At 41.3% G+C, this 19,576-nt stretch overlaps 1 long non-coding RNA gene across 1 annotated transcript; it reads left to right on the forward strand.

Annotated features, from left to right (window-relative positions):
* Positions 1-239: 239 nt before the first annotated feature.
* On the forward strand, positions 240-5,553 carry LOC309387580. Its single transcript, XR_014174630.1, has 3 exons — positions 240-589; positions 2,363-2,597; positions 5,303-5,553. It is a non-coding gene; the product is annotated as an uncharacterized lncRNA (long non-coding RNA).
* Positions 5,554-19,576: the final 14,023 nt, after the last annotated feature.

Raw genomic sequence — 19,576 nt, forward strand, 5'->3', positions numbered from 1 at the left:
GGTCTACTGACTTGCATCGGGGCAAAGCAGGGCCGAAGAAGCCGCATATTTGACAAAAGACCACCCAGTTGAGGCTGGAACATATTCTTGGCTGATTTGACCAACCTTTCATGCTTAGCCAGGCGGGAGGGTGAATTTTGTGTATTCCCGAAGCCTTTCTCCTGCGGGCCCTTCTAAATCCAAGCTGCAAAATTCGGATGATCCAAGTTTACGTTTGTGCATCTCATCGATGCCATCTAGTGGTTGTATGGATTTTTGCAGCTTTGATCTACTTAAGACTCCAAACAGACAATCAGCCTTTCCCCCCAGATACACCTGGGTTCATTTGGTCTGGATTTCGATGGTGTGCAAAACTCTGTGGCTTGTACTAGTATTAGTCAACTGTTGAGGCCTCCTACTGAAGTCACTTGTACAGAGACCGGCGTCATTCTCAAGAGGAAGGCAGCACAGCTCAGAACTTAGTTCTCCTGAATGATCATATGACAAATCTCCCCACCAAAAATGCAGAACGAAACTGGTTAAGCCTCACAATCTTATGCCGGTTTACTCAGGAATAAGTCCCATTGTATTCAGTGGAAATCACTTCTAGGTAAGCATGGAATTATAGTATTGCAGCACAGTCTCTGGAAAAAAATGAACGTCAACATTTGTGTGTCTGTGTCTGTCTGTGTGTAGATACATACCTTGGGGAGGGGCTTTCCCTGAATTCAACCTCATCTAAAGTCATGACTTGTGAAATCATAGTTTGTTGAATAACTCACAATTGTTTGGACTCACAGATAATGCTAAGTATACCTTAGAATCTGAAAACCATAGTAGCTGGGTTATACAACACGCTAAGTCAAATCTAAACATTTCATAACAGCTTAGGGTAATATGCCTGTAGAACACACCTATGGCTTATGTAGCCCCTCTTCCTGGGTTTGCATGATACCCTAAACCAAAAGTTAATTATCCCAACTGGAATTATGCGTTGTGTTAGATTCAGCTGTGACTGTGCTTCATTGTGTAGTGCCCTCCCATTTTTAAAATAAGTCTATTATTTAAGACACATGAAAATAGTAAGTTATGAAAGCCATGCTTATTTGAAGTCATAGCTCATTTTATGAAGTACTTAAGAATATACTGTATGTGTTTCTGGAATTATTTCTAGCATGTGTGGGACATGGAATGTTAACCATTTTCTTTACGGGCTCACAGTCTTGTAACCAGCATACCAAAAAGAGGGAAAGCAAAAGTAATTATGTGTAGGGCAAAGCTAGATTGTCTTTGTTGCACATCTTCCTGGCAGACATTTAGCCCTAGCTTGGGGAGAGGTGGGGGGGGGGGGAGGAGGTTTTAAAAAATTAAGGTGGTCTTATTCACATGATTGAAACCTTGCCGCCTTGTTCCAGTTGACCAAAGGATGGTGACTACCATCTTGAATGTTTTACCCAGCCTTCTTTTAGTTCTATAGTCTCAAGCAGTGGTGAAATTCATTTTTTTTTACTACCGGTTCTGTGGGGATGGCTTGGTGGGCATGGCAGGGGAAGGATACTGCAAAATCTCCATTCCCTCCCCACTCTGGGGCCAGCCAGAGGTGGTATTTGCTGCTTCTCCGAATTACTCAAAATTTCCGCTACCGATTCTCCAGAACCTGCTGAATTTCACCCCTCGTCTCAAGTAAGGGCTGCCAAGTGCTTTGTCTGGCAAGACACCAGTCCTTTAACATCCCACTGTTAGATGAACAGACCAGTGGAATCATGGTTTCCTTATTTGCATGGACATTGGCCAAAACAGGTGAGGAACCATCACACGGCATAGGCAAGGGTTTTCTAATGTTGCCTTCTTTAACTGAATGTAGTTGTATCGTTTCCATCTGAGAAGAAAACATGCACCAGTAGACATTGGAATTTTGTGGCATAATCTTCTCACAGCTATTTCTGAACTCTGATCATGACAAATACCGGATTAGGATATGCCTCTTTATGACTCCCATTCCCAGAGCTGGATACATTTTACATTTAGTTAAAGTCTTTGTTGAAATTTATGAAATCTGGTTTTAAGAAAATACATTTTAGATTGCAGTAGATTCCAGCCTACCATCCAGGTTAGGAAAGTATATGTAACTGAGGTTAGGGTACACAATTCAGAAACCCATAGATTAGGAGTTTTTCAATAGCCCCTGGATTGAATCTGTGTTTTGCTACTGATCTTTTTAGCTTCAGATGTTCCTTTTCATTTTAAGGTTCTCTCTCTTTTTTAAAAAAAGCTAGGTAAATATTTTTCAATCTTTGAAACAAAAGAATTATAAATGTATGGAAATAAACATGTGCCCTTTGAAAGATTTCAGTCATGAAAAAGTCAAAATATTTTCTTCCAGATTTTCTGTGATGCCCTTCCAATAATGTGCTGCCTACAAAGTATGTGAAGAACACAGCTGGGAAGATTTTACTCTGCATTTCAAGAATTCAGTGACTCATTTTGACTCTTCTGGAGCTGGCTATGTTGACACAACACGACACACCTTTTTTAACTAGTAGCGTTTTATAATTGGAGCCCAGCGGATAGGCAACCTAGTAAGATCAATGGGATGTTATATTCTTCCAGCTTAATTGGTAAGATTATCTGTGTTGAACTGAAGTATGAAAAAGGGTTTCTTTAGGTGAAATCTAAAACCTAGAAAAGGATGTTAATTCCATTGTTATTTCCACCCCACCCAATTTTTTTGTGGACTTTGGAAGAGCCAAACATCTATTGACATAAAGCCACCAGTTTTTATACTTGCATTTTTATGTAAAAAAACAACTTACTTTTTACAGGTTGCAGTGTTTCTCAACCTTGGCGACTTTAAGTCCTATGGACTCAACTCCCAGAATCCCCCAGCCAGAATAGCTGGCTGGGGAATTCTGGGAGTTGAAGTCCACAGGACTTCAAGTCATCAAGGTGTTAGGGCATGAACATACCTCATAATAAAAGCTCTGTCATTTTTGAAAATCTCTTCTGTCCGTTTACTCCATTTTTTGAGAAAAGAAGTGCAATTCACTGTTGTTTTGACAGGTTCAAGGAGCAGGTGTGATATCTAGATGCCTTACAAGCTATACACCAATTCATTTTTGCACGTCTTACTATGTGCATCATAGCAAAATTTCTGCATCTTTTTGAATTAAAGAAATATGCAATTAATGTTTTCTCAGGTCTATGGCAAAGGCTGTTCATTATGTGTACAGAATCCCTTTATTTCCATTCTGATTTTCTGTTTTGACCAAATTTTTTAACCTTTCCGCTTTAGTCATGAAATGTGATATCTCCATTTTCATCCCATGATTGGGTGGCTTAATTATATATCTGTGAAATACACTGAGTCATGAACCACTGAAAGCTTTAGGCTTCTTTTTTAATGCTGTTTCCAAAATGAAATAAAGATGTGAAGAAAAATCTCTCCAACCTTGTCATCAGAAGTAGCTGATCTAGATTTCAGGGTGATGGGCAGCTCCGAACCTGATTTTATTTCGGTATCAATCTAAATTCAGAAAGCTTCTGCAAGAAATCCCTAATTGGAACCACCTTTCACAACATGCTATGCAGAGAGAAAGAAAAAAGGTGTTGAAACAAGGGGGGGAAAGGAGACTTAGAAAGAATGGCAACTCTACTGCCTAGTTATATGCAGGATCGCATCCTGCCCCACACATCCCTACGACCAATTCGCGCACACAGAGAGGGACTTCTCCGGGTGCCGTCCGCCAAACAGTGTCGGGGGGCGACACCCAGGAGCAGAGCCTTCTCTGTGATGGGCCCAGCCCTGTGGAATGACCTCCCCCGCGACATCAGGATTACTTCCGACCTCCGCTCCTTCCGTGTACAGCTGAAGACCCACCTCTTTCAATTATCCGGCCTGGCTCAATCGCAATCGTAATCTTCCCATTCCTCCAAACTGTTTTTAAACTGTCCGTAAATATTAATTTTTTGGGTTTTTACAATTGGGGTATTTTAAAGCTGATTTTTAACTGTCTATTGATGTAATTTGTTTCCTCCTCCGTGTATGTATGTGTGTTGTATATGTATGTACGTTTGGTGTTATGCTCCATTGTACGCCGCCCCGAGTCCTACTTGGAAAGGGAGCGGCTAATAAATCCAAATTTATTTATTATTTATTATTTATTATTATTTTGACCAGGTCTACTGATGTAGGCCCTGGTACCCTCAATATCCTTGCAGAGATAGCAATATCTAAGTTTGGCTTACCTTAAAGAGTAGGCAGGATCAGATGTGAGTAGTCCTGGATTGTGGGAGATCATCAAGGGAGCCTGAGGTTGTTGATGCAACTGGGAAGCTGAAAAAACATATTGGAAGAAGGCAATGGCTATCCCAGTTCCATATTGTGGACAAGAAAACAATTTCAAATCCTTGCATTAAAGTCAGTGAGAATCCAGCTTGACTTAAGGGGAGCCTTTACCTGCATATATCGTATGTCTAGCCTTTGTGGATGATGCCTAAGGGAATGTGCCATCTGCATAGGATAGCTGGGTCATTTCTGTTAAGATCTGAAGTTTAAGGGAACAGATCTTGTGGGACCATATTAATCAGCTTCGGTAATGATAGCTCCCTGTTGAAAAGAGGTGCATAGGCGATAGATTTGGATACCCCTCCTCTATTTTTCGCCCAGTTATATTCTGAAAGCTCAAAGAAAAAAATACAAGTAGTCCTTGCCTTACGTCAGTTCATTTAATGACCGTTCAAAGTTACAACGGCACTGAAAATGTTACCTATGGCCATTTTTCACACTTATGACTGTTGTAGCATCCCCATGCTCAGATGATTTACATTCAGGTGCTTGACAACTGACTCACATTCATGATAGTTGTAGTGTCCTGGAGTCATGTGAGTCCCCTTTTGTGACATGACAAAGTCAACGAGGAAATCAGATTCACTTAACAACCCTGTTACTAACTGCAGCGATTCACTTAACAAAGTGAAAGAAAAGTCGTAAAAGAGGGCAGAACTCGACAAACCTCACTTAACAACATAAATTTTGAGCTCAGTTGCGGTCATAAGTTGAGGACTACCACAGAGGTGGTTTTCAGCCAGTCTTACCAGTTCACGTGAACTGGTAGCGTTGGCTTCTGGAGGTTCCGTCCACCCATCCCGGCCTAATGCGCGACCTTCGAGGGTGAAGCGAGCATGCACACGAGCGCGCTCACATTTGTGAACTGGTGGCAAAGGTAAGTGAATCCCACCACTGGAATATGTGTGAGAAGGCATTGCATATTGTTAAGTTTTAGTAATTGAAGTAAATCCTAACAGTCTTATTATTTAATTCTAGACCTGTATCAGAATCTAAACGTCAGATGTGTGTAGAAGACAAGAGATGCATTGCTGACCCAACTTCTCCAATCGCCCAAGTTCCACATCTGGAAATGGGAACTCTGAAAGCAAACTATAGCTATGTGTGGCTGAATGAGTGTACTTGTATGGAACGGTTGAATGACTTGAGAGTTTTATGCAGATGTACCAAAAGGGAGGCCCACTAGAAAGTTTATTAGATAAATTATATTAAATGTTCAAATTGGTTGATATTGTCTTCAGAAATGTCCTCGTTCATTTTCCACGCGACCTTTGAACATTCCTAGGTACAGTAGCACTTTCTCTGAAAAAATACAATTAATAAAACATGATCTGATATTTCATTCACCCGGCATATTTGATCAATTTAAAGCATACCATATCTACTTCCGAAGGCTGAAGGAGACAGCAACTCTTCCCCTGCTATAGGAGAAGGCCCCTCTGAGATACGACCAAACCCAATTTATTTATTTATTTTTATTTTCCCCCAACCTGGAAACCATTTCCCCACAGATAGCCCTATTTTGCTCATCAAAATCCACATTTGAAACCCACTCTCCAATGAATTTGTAAAAAGGGGCAAGTTTTGGAATGAGCGAACCTATAATTGCAACTTTCACATTTTTCAATGTGCAAGTTGGAGCTGGAACATTAGATCTGTTCATACTTTCCAAGGCTAGGCAAAATTGTTTTAAGGTCAGACCAAATTATAATATTAATTGGTTTTGACTGGTGTCACAATACTCATTATTTCCCTCTCATACACTTTTTATCAGGCATTTTCAATATATGTCGGACTTCTGCATCATGTTACCATTATCTGCGTTTGAATACATCAAAATCACAGATGTGGGAAGAGAGGAATATTTCAGAAAACACTAAAAAAAAAAACAACCCAGATCTGTAGGCTCATCTTAGAAAGATTTGTAGTTCCTAGAAGTGTGGAATGAATTAAAAATAGCTATGAATTTGAGAAAAGGGAAAAGAAAGCCCACAAGTACAAACATGTCTACCAAGGCTGGGAGAAGAGAAGGAAAGGCATAGATGTACTGCCTGTCTTGTCTGCATAGTGGCCTTCCCCGTAAGGGTAGGACAAGAGGCAATGGGTGGAAACTAATCAAGGAGAGAAGCAACTTAGAACTGAGGAGAAATTTCCTGACAGTTAGAACAATTAATCAGTGGAACAGCTTGCCTCCAGAAGTTGTGAATGTCCCAACACTGGAAGTCTTTAAGAAGATGTTGGATAGCTATTTGTCTGAAACGGTATAGGGTTTCCTGCCTAGGCAGGGGGTTGGACTAGAAGACCTCCAAGGTCCCTTCCAACTCTACTATTGTATTGTATTGTATTGTATTGTATTGTATTGTGAACTAGGAACGATGGGCAACATAGTCCAATCAATCTGAAAGTAGTTGGTGGGAGAAATGTTATATATTGGAAGGAAGATCAAAGAAAGTTAGGGTTAGGCACTAGCAATAGCACTTAGACTTATATACCGCTTCACAGTCCTCTCTAAGTGGTTTACAGCCCCCAACAATCTAGTCCTCATTTTACTGACCTGGGAAAGATGGAAGGCTGAGTTAATTTTGAGCTGGTGAGACTCGAACTGCCAATCTGCTGGCAGCCGGCAGTCAGCAGAAGTAGCCTGAACTACTGCACTCTAACCACTGTGCCACCACGGCTCTTAGCTTTTCAGGCTAACATACTTGATTAAAAGCCTTAAGCTTTGATGAAAGAAAAGAAAGAAGCAAAATGAGAAGAGTGATGATGCTTTTGAAATTTGGTTTAGAGAAAACTCCAGAGTATATCATGAAGTTTTTATTCAAGGCACAAATGACCAGACTCAAAATTATTCTGCTTCAGACATATTATGCAAAGATCCATCTCTGGGAAAGGTGGAAGGAAAAAGAAGATAACCAGCAGCAAATTGAATGGATTCAGTTACATTGGCAATGAGTATATTCCTGGGAGGCTTGAAAAACAAGGTTAGGATACATCATTATGGAGAATCTATGATGTGGGGGGGGGGGGGGGTTAGAAGTCTAAAACAACTAGATGGCATCTAATCCAAATTTTGTGAGTTGGAGTTTACTTCATCAGATGCAATGCAATGAAAATATGCTACAAGATTTTTGGTTATTGGTATGGTAGATCATACCGCGGATTATAAGGGACCCGGTGGTTCAGTGGCTAAGACGCTGAGCTTGTCGATCAGAAAGGTTGGCGGTTCGAATCCCTAGCACCGCATAATGGAGTGAGCCAGAGATGGGTTGCAAATCCTGGCACTACTGGTTCGCTAGTGCGCGTGCAATGCTTCTGCACATGTGGGTGTAGCCTCCCTCTGCCACCACTACTGGTTCACCTGACGGGCGCAACCCACCTCTGGAGTGAGCTCCTGTTACTTGTCCCAACTTCTGCCAACCTAGCAGTTTGAAAGCATGTAAATATGCAAGTAGAAAAATAGGAACCATCTTTGGTGGGAAGGTAATAGTGTTCTGTGTGCCTTTGGCATTTAATCATGCCAGCCACATGACCACCAAGACATCTTTGGACAGTGCTGGCTCTTTGGCTTTGAAACGGAGATCAGCACTGCCCCCTAGAGTCGAGAACATGAAAGGGGAACCTTTACCTTTACTTTTACCATAGCTTATAGATGAATACACATAGAAACATAAAAAGATGGTATTTCACATGGAGATGGTGGCTTTGCTACTAAAGCATTTTAAAACTCTTGAGAAAATCAGCCACGCCTGCAGTGCAGTAGTTTCAATCTCAGCAATTTCTGCTGAGACTGGAATTTCTGCTGCTAAGTGATGCGGTCGCAAAGCATGTGACTACATCGCTTTGAAACAGCATTTCCAGCACATCCCACGGGTTGTAAAGCAAGGATGTCACATGGTCATCATTTGCAACCTCCTGCCAGCTTCCCCACTGACTACTTGTAGGAAGCTGGCAAGGAAAGTCACAAATGGTAACCACATTACTACAGGATGTAGCAATGGATGGAACTTTGAGGGCTTGTCTTAGTGCCACTCATGCAATGCCCTCACAAGTTCGAACAGTCACTAAACGAGTGATTGTTAAGTGTGGACTATCTATAATAGATGATGGCCTTATTTATTGATTTATATCCCGTCTATATTATTTTTATAAATAACTCAAGGCAGCAAACATACCTAATAATGTTTCCCATTTTTATTTTCCCCACAACAATAACCCTGTGAGGTGGGTTCAGATGAGAGGGAGTAAGAAATTACATCATAATGTGGTAGGGCTTAAGGTCTTGCCAAAATGAACTTATTCAATTTCCAATATGTTCATTTAAAGTTGCAGATGTTTTTAGAAACGAGAATTAGAGAAATGAATGAATTCTCTTTGGATTTCCCTGAATTAATAGATTAAAATTTAAATGGATGAGAAACTGTAGCATAATCTACTCTTCAGGCATAGCCTACCCATAGCTACAGAGATTCAGGGATCCCTTTAGTGTTCTGAGAATGCAGGATCATTTATTCAGAAGAAGTCTTTTTCCTGGACCCATCCCACTTTGTGGAACATGGGAACTATGTTCCATAAAGTGCGATGGGTCCAGGAAAAAGACTCAGCAGCATCAGAATGTTTTCTAATGTGATGGCTACTTAAATTATATTGTTTAATTTAATTCATCTCTCTGAGGGAGATGGGTGGTTTAGAAATAGGAAATAAAATTTAAAGATAATAATATGACTCCAGATATTTAATAATTTCCCTTTTTTTGTCATTTTAAAAAATGCACTTTAGTGGCAACATTGGGTGGCTTGCCTCTAAGCCCAGAGCTTTGGGTTTTATGCCACCAGCATGCCCAGTGAAACCATGTCTGGCAAAAGGTTTTGCCCCTGAGGGTGACACAGATGGCTCTTTCTCAACTCTAGGTTTGCCCCTTTGTACATAAGCAGGACGTTTACTCTCCTGTGTACCATCTAACATCCCACACAGATATAACCCAACCAATGCCATACATGGGCCTTCCACTTAGGCCAAGGGAGAGAGTATGAGGAGAAATAACTGGGAGGCCCTGCTCCAACTTGAGCTCTTGCTATTTGTTGACAGAAGGTGTCATATAACAGCTTCTGTCTAGTACCTTGAGAGCAGGGAAGACAGCCCCCCCTCTCCCTCTGCTTGGTAGAAAAGCTCATTCTTGATGTTTGAAATGTTGATGGTTCCCAGAGTGCTAGAGTTAGAATCTACCATGTCTCTGCTCATTAAGGAGAGAAACCTGCTTGGATTTTTGAGTTTCAGAGTTGACTTGATGCTGCATGAGAGGATGGGGAGGGAGAGAGGGAGGGAGAGAGGGAGAAAGGAAGGAAGGAAGGAAGGAAGGAAGGAAAAAGAAAGGAGAGAAAGAAAGAAAGAAAGAAAGAAAGAAAGAAAGAAAGAAAGAAAGAAAGAAAGAAAGAAAGAAAGAAAAAGAAAGAAGAGAGAATCAGGCAATATCAGGCTTGAGTATTTCAAGCTGGGCAGAGAAGATGGGAAGAATGTTGGAGGCCTGACTTTTGGTTGACCCTCTGCCAGGCTGCTTCAGAGGCAGGCTGATAGGTTGCCAGCTGGCTAGAGAAAGGACCTCTGGCCTTTAAGAGACGCTTGATAAGCAGGCATCAGGAGATGAAGTTATTTGTGTACTGGTGGTAAACACTCCCTGGCAGATCAAACTGGTGTCAAGGGTTAGCTATAAGAGTTGGTTTAAAAGCTGGCAGCTGGAGCAGGTAGAAAAGGATGCCACTTTGATGACATGCCTCTAAATGGAATAACCACCCCGACGCCTTTGCATTTGGAGAAGCAGCTTCTGAATTTCATGCTACATCATCAGATTAATCAGAGACGGCTCAGTTATTCAAGAGCAAATCTTGCTGAATACAAGGAGTACGTGTATGCGAGAACATAGGATCAGATGGCATAGCAACGTATATTTGGGAAGACTTTTAACTTGGGTTTTTTTTCATAAATATAAAAATCCAGCATTGAGGTACTAGTAAAATTCCCCAAGTCAGTTTAAGGTTTTGTAAGCTCAAAGAAAATTTGTAAGCTCAAGACAGTTGTCTAGAATAATTTCAGATCCACATTCCTTCTTTATCCCATTGATAGATTCTTCTGACATTCTTTCAATATTGTCTTTTGAAAACTACTAGGATGGATTTAAAAATGACTTCCTATGTACTCCTGTTGGCGCCATGCTTTTTTCCACATTTACTTAATTGTGACCACCAGGACTAGGCATATATTCTATAAAATAAAAGTTGAGCGTTATTGGAATGCTACAGTATATATGCCAACTATTGAACTGGCTTTTGTAGGTATTCATTGAAATGCTGTACAAGCCCCATAGATTAGTTCAGAGCAGGCAACCTCTGACCCCTGGCTGCTGGTAAGTCCAAATTCCTTTTTATGTGGCCTAAAAGGTAAAGGTTCCCCTTGCACGTATGTGCTAGTCATTCCCGACTCTAAGGGGCAGTACTTATCTCTGTTTCAAAGCCAAAGAGCCAGCGCTGTCCGAAGACGTCTCCGTGGTCATGTGGCCAGTATGACTAAATGCCAAAGGCAAACGTTGTTATCTTCCCACCAAAGGTGGTTCCTATTTTTCTACTTGCATTTTTACATGCTTTCGAACTGCTAGATTGGCAGAAGCTGGGAAAAGTAACGGGAGCTCGCTCTGTTACCCGGCGCTAGGGATTCGAACCAATGAACTGCTGACCTTTCGATCAACAAGCTCAGCGTCTTAAGCCACTGAACCACCATGTCCCACTTATGTGGCCTAGGATTATCTTATTTAATGTGCTCTAATGACTCTCAATTTGAATGGTTTCAAAAATATTTTTTGAAATTCATGAGGCAATTAGCAACTCACAGTGTTAATGCTTACTTATCACATTCAGAATCATAAAGGCATTGTCCGCTGTTTGTGAGCTTTGGGTTGGCTGCTGCAGGAAACAATGCTGGGTCATTGGCCTAGTCCAGGGATGTCAAACCTGCGTGTTGTGACTCCCCGCCCCACTTTGCTAAATCGGGCATGGGCAGCATGTGATGCATCCGGCCCGTGGGCCATGAGTTTGACACCCCTGGCCTAGTCCAACTGTGTTTTATTAATATTATCTCCTATAAGGCTGCTCTGTTTGGGGCACAAAGTTTCTAAAAACGGGTGGTTTGGTTTCCCATTGCTTTGAGATGGGAATTACTGTTTATAAGTGGAAGACCTCAAGAAGGCTAAATCTTAAAGCCAGGGGAAAAACCTTAAGATAAGCAGCAGGAGGAAAAGGAGAAGAAATGCTGGCCTAAGAGCTGGACCTGAAAGAGGACTTTGCCGTAGAGTACTTATCTCCTTGACATAACAAGCTGACGTTCAGATCTCTGTTTAAAGCTCAGGAGCAGATGAGACAGGACTTTCCTTTGTCACTTGGCAACCACTGAGTTTGAAGATGTCTGTGGATTCTGAGCGAGGCACATTTTCCACATGTTGGGTGAGATCACAGCCATGCAGACTTTCAGACTCCCTGATCATCTGTAAGCATTGTATAAACAACCCAGGAGTATGAATGAATCAGTTATAAATGGCATCTTGTTGAATGACTAAGTAATGGACGGCTGGAGCATGTCAGGCCAGAATTGCTTAGAGCTGCTTCCCACATCCATTATTTTGCTAGGAAATCCTTGCTTGGTTATGACATCAGAGTGACAGACATACACAATGAGGTTTCCACATGATAATTCCTTGTCCCCAGAAGCCCATTCTCAGTGTGAAAAAGACACCCATGCCTTGTGATTTGACGTAGTTTATTATTTATTTATTTATTATTTATTTTACCGTGCTTCTAGACCGCCCCCTCTCCCAAAAGGGACTCGGGGCGGTGTACAGTCCATGTAAAGAATATATCAAAATACAATAAATAGAATTAAATATGTACAGTTAAATACGGAGGAGGTTAAAAATGAAATTAAAAGAACTGTACAGAGCCAGTAAATATAATTTTAAACCCCTAAAACACACACCCATTAGATTAAAATATTACCCCTAAAATAACCAGTTAATAGTGTATATACCAGGAGGAACAGTTGTAATTATGCCAGGCCTGCTAGTCGGAACAGGTGAGTCTTTAATTTTTGCCGGAAGGAGCGGAGGTCAGTAGTGGTTCTGATGTCGGGGGGGAGGTCATTCCAGAGGGTTGGGCCCATCACAGAGAAGGCCCTACTCCTTGGTGTCGCCCGTTGGCATTGCCTAGTGGACGGCACCAGGAGAAGCCCCTCCCTGTGTGAGTGAATTGGCTGCAGGGATGTAAGTTGCATTGCAGCTTTCTCAAATTCCTGATTAATCAAAAGCAGAAATGACTGTTCTGCAAACCACCAATGTTTAGCTACGCCCCCTTCTTAAAATCTGAGCACCAAAGATGTTTGCTTGTTTCTGAGCCTTATATGCTACTTTCATTGCATGACCCTGAGTGGTTTCCAAAATCCAGTACCATCCAACGTCAGTGCACCAAAGATAACACAAATACAGACAATCAAGTATTTTAATAAATTGTCACTAACTCAGCATATCTAACACATTGCTTTACTCTCACCACCACCACCCTCCATCTTTATAATATGGTATATTCCATACTTCAGTTCCAAGAAATTAAAATATGCTTGTTCCTGGGGAGGAAAGCTATGGCAAATCTAGTCAGCATACTAAAAAGCAGAGAGACATCACCCTGCCAACAAAAGTGTGTATAGTCAAGGCTATGGTTTTCCCAGTTGCAATGTATGGCTGTGAAAGTTGGACCATAAGGAAGGCTGAGCGCCAAAGAATGGAGGCCTTTGAACTATGGTGCTGGAGAAGACTCCTGAGAGTCCCTTGGACTGCAAGGTGATCAATCCGGTCAGTCCTAAAGGAGATCAACCCTGACTGCTCTTTAGAAGGCACTGGAGAAAAGCCTAATGCTGGGAAAGATTGAGGGCAAAAGAAGAAAGGGACGATAGAGAAGGGGTGGGGGGCTGGATGGAGTCACCGGAGCAGTAGGTGTGAGCTTAAATGGAGTCCAGAGGATGGTAGAGGACAGGAAGGCCTGGAGGAACGTGATGTGGTTGGACACGACTTCGCAACTAACAACAGCAACATCCTTCAATTCCAAAGGCTTTGCAGAAAACCGGGGTTTTAACTGTTTTCCAGCTGTTCTAGAGAAGTGTGGCCAACAGAGGATGTATCTTTTCGGATCCTGTCCTGTTATTTCTCCCAGTAGAAAGGGACACCTAGCAGCCCTCTCAGATAGACTCAATTAGGGAGATTTTATCTGAATTAGAAGGTTTTACAATCCTTGGATCCCAATCTATACAGGGCATTATAAGTGGCAAGCATAATGTTGGATTGAACCCAGAAGCAAAACAACAATCAATGCAGTTCCTGCAAGGAAGGCATTACATGATTATAACAAGTCTAGCCTGCTACTAAATAAGCTGCTACGTTGAATGGTTTTTCAGGGGCAGCCCTATGCATAAAAATTATCCTATCCTTCTATCCATCTTCCGAAACCAGCAGGAAAGAAGTATGCTATGATTATTTAGTGGCACAGAAGGTTGGGAGCTTTGAGGAGGTAACATACTTGTGTGTATGTTCATCCTGCCTACGCTTATATTTTGAGTCTATATTTATTTTGTATTTATATATTGCATATAATCTGCATGTGGTAACATCTTTCAGTGGAACTGGGCTTTTTGGGGGGTTTTGTTTCATAAGAACATGAAAAAAATGTTTTGATACGATTTTGGTTGCTACTTCCTATCCTTGGAGTCAATAAAAGCTTTTGTTTCTTTGTCCTTTTTAAATGCCTCTTTTGGGTATTCTTATTATGTGAAATGTTTTTTTTTAAATCTGATTAAAGAAGAAACAAACAGAAGTGCATTTTTTTTCTTTATGGAGGAAGGAAAAAAACAAAACCCTGCCAGACAAAGTAGGATTTCCACTTGGCTACATACAAACCTTCATGTTTAGATTTCATTGTCCAGATCCTATCAGATCCTAATTGCAAAACTTGCAATTTTGCTTGCTTATTTTAACAGTGTCCTCCTGGAACCAGCTATCCCGACATTTTCCAGTAAATCTTGAATTGCTTAGGGAATGTGTTCTCTGTAGAGAATATTTAAACTGTGTCTCCTCCCCCACCCCCGCGACCTTATTCTATCTTTCTTATTTATTTTTATTATGCAATTAGGTATCAGTTCATAAGAGCCTCACTAAATCCTAAGTGTAAGCCTCCCCCACTCCATTTTGCTTTAGGTCTTCAAATCCCTGTCTTGCACCCTCTGACGTACCTGCCTCCTTTTAATTGCATGCCTCTTACTTTTGCAGAAAGCCATTGCACACATGGCTGATCTCTTCTATCTCAGGTTAACATAATTCTAAGCAAAAGGTTCACACAACAGAAACGAATGCCCCGGGGCTAGATTCACAGCTATGTCCTAGGTGAATGGGGATGATGGGCACTGTAGTCAGTCCATTCAAAAGGCATTTAATTGGGGGGGGGGGGTTATACTGAAACAGTCTGCCCAGCACAAGGAAGCTTTATGAGCTCATGTGTCCCTGGTGTGCAGACAGGAAGACTGCTGACAAGCAAGTTTTAGCTTTACATTTACAGCAAATGTCAGAAATGTTTGTATTACAAAGCTGTTATTTTGGACGCTTACAAACCCATCAGGGTAAATGTTATTCTTCACTGGTATGAAGGAAACTAGAATGAATGACAGTGATTGAGTGTGGACTGTGGATTGAACTTCCTTTCGTTTACTGATAAACGATTTATCAGAATTCCCTCCTATTTTTCATTCGCCTCCTAAGATCTTAAAAACTAACCACACATTCCACAGTCTAAGATTTGTTATTATCATTTCCCTTCCTCGCTCTCATTATGTGATAGCACTTTTGTGCCTCTTCGTCATTTGTTCCTTTCTATTTTGCTCCATTACAATTTTCCTTCGTTTTGGAGATTTGACTGTGATTTGATTGCAGACTTGGGTTTTCCAACACAGAAGAAGGATACGAGCAAGCTGAATGGCTTGTGTAATACATCGTGTTCTTACACAGTTTTTTAAAAAAAATATTACTAAACAGAAAGTTTACTTGAGACGCGGAAGACATTACGTCACAGAAGCTTCTGGAAAGAAGGGGTTCATCTGGAAGTGGTGGGGAAGGTGGCTATCCAGATGTTGTGGTACTTCGGTTTCTGTCATCCCTGACCGTTGTCCAAACTGGCTAGGACTAACAGGAATTGGAGGCTAACAAGCATTTGGAGGGTCATAGATTCCCTGACTCAATCCTTAAGGGAAAATCTAATTTGCAAGTGGGACATGGTGCTAAAGCCTCTTATTGCTAAATTTGCCAATGCAATGAATTAACCAGTTACGAAAGTTATATTAGTAGTCTTTGACTTACTTGACCGTTACTTTAGCAACTATTTGAAGTTACAACAGCATTGAAATGATACATGACCCGTCCTCACACTTATGACTCAAGGTCACACGACCAAAATTCAGCTGCTTGGGAAACAGCGTGCATTTATAATGGTTGCAGCATCCCAGAGTCATTTGATACCATTTGGCAATTTCCCAGCCAGCATTCTGACAAACAAAAGTCAAAGGGATAAGCTGGATTTGCTTTAACGATTTACATGTTTTACTTAACAATGACAGTTATTCACTTAACAACTACAGCAAAAAAGGTCGCAATATTGAATGCGACTCACTTAACAGTCCCCTCGTTTGTTTGCGTCTGGCCCTCTTCTACTTGTTTAATTTTACCTCTGTGTGCCAGTTTTGTACTGATGTGCTCTACGTTTGTTTTGCCAGAGTAACATGATGAATTGCTTTCAATAGTAACAGGGTTTCAGTGTCAAGCTATTGCATGACTTGCACAAGAAGTGAGTTAAAACTTTCAGACAGGAGGCAGCATCCAATTACTTCTGCAACACAACTTTCACGCTACTGGAAAATCTGTAGAGAATGAAAAGGTTCAGGAGTAGGAAATGCTAAAGAAATCAGTCAGCCTAATTAACACCTACTCAGAAAAAGGGTTTTGTTTTTTGTGCTAATGCCAGCCTTGAGAAATTGTGCTACATTTCTTTCTCAACATTTGGCCTCCCAAAGGCTATTTAGATAGAGACCCATCTTGTCGTCATCCCCCCCCCCCGCAGGATAGAGGAGAGGCCCCTCCCCTTTAATGCAATTTCTGCAGGATAAAGAGCGCTTTGTTGGAGGGCTGTCCTCTTAGCCAGCTAAAGCAGACTAGAAACATGCTAATGAAAGCACATGTCAAACAGAAGAGAAACATTTCAAGCCTGGTGCCAGTTGAAGATTGACAGTGTTTTCTCTGTGCTCAGTTCTCTGACTCAGATACAGAGTGTTATTTGGGATGCTTCACCTGGAGATTGAAGGCTTTCCCCAGCGATCTTCTGCCCTTTTCCCTACAGATGGGAACACCCACCAAATCCGATTGCCTCTCTTCCCTTCGTGTTGAATGCAAGAATCAAGAAAGGAGCAGCATTCACCGTGGATTCAGGAATACTTTATTCCGGCTTTTAAAATAATTGGTTTAAATCAGTGGTGGGATTCAATTTTTTTTTACTACCGGTTCTGTGGGTGTGGCAGGGGAAGGATACTGTAAAATCCCCATTTCCTCCCCACTCCTGGGGGAAGGTTACTGCAAAATCCCCATTCCCTCCCCACCCCAGGAACCTGCTTTCCAGATCCATTCTCCTGTTCAGGGCAATAAAAGATCATCTGGGAGGCAGCGGGGGGCGGAGCCAACCCATTTGCTGGTTCTCTGAACTATTCAAAATTTCCGCTACCGGTTCTCCAGAACCTGTCAGAACTGTCTGAATATCATCAGACAGTTGTTTACATGTGAAAATAAACACAATGGGTGTGCGATTAATAAGTTTAACACTTCTGGTCAGTTGGTTTTCTCTCCTCTAACCCCCCCCCCCTTGGTTTGAGACTTTGCTCAACAAAAGATTTCCATTTTGAACTACGGTGGCCTTATTCGTTTAATTTCATTTTACATGAGCTGAGATTTGCGATGACTCGATGATTGCCGGTGTATAACATTTTGACCCACACTGGCCGATTATTCTGAAGATGAGTATTAAAATTGGAAACAATTGGAGTGTAAAGTGAATATGACCTGGGGGAGTACGATGTCATCACAGAGGGCCCATGAAGGCTTGAAGAAATGTTATGATTTAAATCTTAAGTCTTGGGAAGGATGTGTGTGTCTGTAGTCCCTGGCCACAAAAAAGGTATTTAAAGGGGTTCCACGGTGAAGAACCACTGGTATAGTGCTATAGGCATTTATACACATGGGAGGAGTAGAGAAGTGGTAAAGGGACTGTGTGTGTAACAAATGAAGGCCATAAATTAGCTTTAGTGTATCTCTGTAATGAAAAGGGAGGATCGAGACAACGAAGGGTGAAAAACATCCAGACTAATGATAAGAAGTATTATAATTTTGGAAGGAGGCAAAAGCAATCCATGCCTTGGCAAAATATGTGAAAGGGAAGGGGCTAAAAGGAAACAAGCCATGCAATGCAGTGAGATCTACCTGTACCTAAGCTCTTGAACTGTTTTAAAGGATTTATTATATATTATTATTATTTCTTATTATTTCTTAGATTTTTAGACCGCCCCCTCTCCCAACAAGGGATATATATATATATATATATATATATATATATATATATATATATATATATATATATATATATATATATATATATATATATATATATATATATATATATATATATATATATATATATATATATATATATATATATATATATATACGGTCGATAGTTCAGCGGTTCAAATCCCTAGTGCCGTGTAACGGAATCAGCTTCCATTACTTGTCCCAGTTTCTGCCAACCTAGCAGTTTGAAAGCATGTAAAAAAATGCAAGTAGAAATAGGGACCACTTTGGTGGGAAGGTAACAGCGTTCCGTGGGCTTTCGGTATTTAGTCATGCCAGCCACATGACCGTGGAGACGTCGTGGACAGCACAGGCGCTTCGGCTTTGAAACGGAGATGTGCACTGCCCCCTAGAGTTGGGACGAATAGCACATATATGCGAGGGCAACCTTTACCTTTACCTATATATATATTATATGCGTGCACTTGTGAATAGTCCTTAAGGCCCTTTATAAGATTTGCCATGGTCTATTCTTTCTTTTAATGGTAAGTAATCAGAATGTGATTGTCCAATGACAGATCAGTATTTGGGGCATGGCTATTTGCAGCGTGGTCCGGAAAGTCAAGATGATCACCATATATCAAAAGACGGGGGGCTTTAGCTGCATGTTGCAGCAAAGGCATGAGATCCAGTGTACTTCAAAATGTTGGTTTAGGACAGGTATGTCCAACTCAAGGTTTGCAGGCTGGATTTGGTCCACGGGATGCTTAGATCTGGCCCATGGGGCTGCCCTGGAAACAGTGAATGACTGGCCCTCAGTGCCTCTGCTAGGAAAACGGAGGTCAGGAAGGCCATGAGTTGCCCTCCCAGACTCTGTTTTTGACCACAACAGAGGACTGCAGGAGGCCATTGTGGCCGAAAACGGAGCCTTGATGAGTAACATTGCGCTGCCCCCACCACATCCCCAAGATCAAATGCAACCCTGATGCGGCCCTCAATAAACTCGAATTTGACACCCCTGGTCTAGGATCAGGGAGACCCCATATCACATCCCACCTGGGTTACTTTACTCAAATCACTTTCTCTCTTAATCTAACCTACCTCAGGAATAAAATAGGATGAAGAAGAAAAGCAAGGTATGAATTTAATAAAGAGTAAGTTGGATAAATATTATGTATGTCTAAAATTTCCCAGTCTCCTGTTTGGTATTCAAATCTCTGTCTCTGTCTCTCTGTCTCTGTCCCTCCCTCTCTCCTCCCTCCCTTCCTCTGCTTCCCTGTGTAAGTGTGTTGTGCAAACATACACACACGCAGAGTCAGAGTCTATATTTTTCTTTTTAAACTTGGAAACATACAACCTGTGCTCGCTAATCCAGACAGCCAAGGATACATTTGAAAATTGGCTAAGATTACTATCTACAAACCCACTGAAAAAAATGGGCCAAGAAAATCTCAGTAGGAAATGAATTTGAGGAAAGAATGCTGACCAAGTTTTATTGACAAAGAAAAAAAAAAGGTTCATGGATGGTCTTAGTCTCAAGTGATTAATGGAGAAACTAAAAGGTGGTAATG

The sequence above is a fragment of the Natrix helvetica genome (genome assembly GCF_964273705.1).
Source record: "Natrix helvetica genome assembly, chromosome: 1".
Taxonomy (NCBI): Eukaryota; Metazoa; Chordata; class Lepidosauria; order Squamata; family Natricidae; genus Natrix; species Natrix helvetica.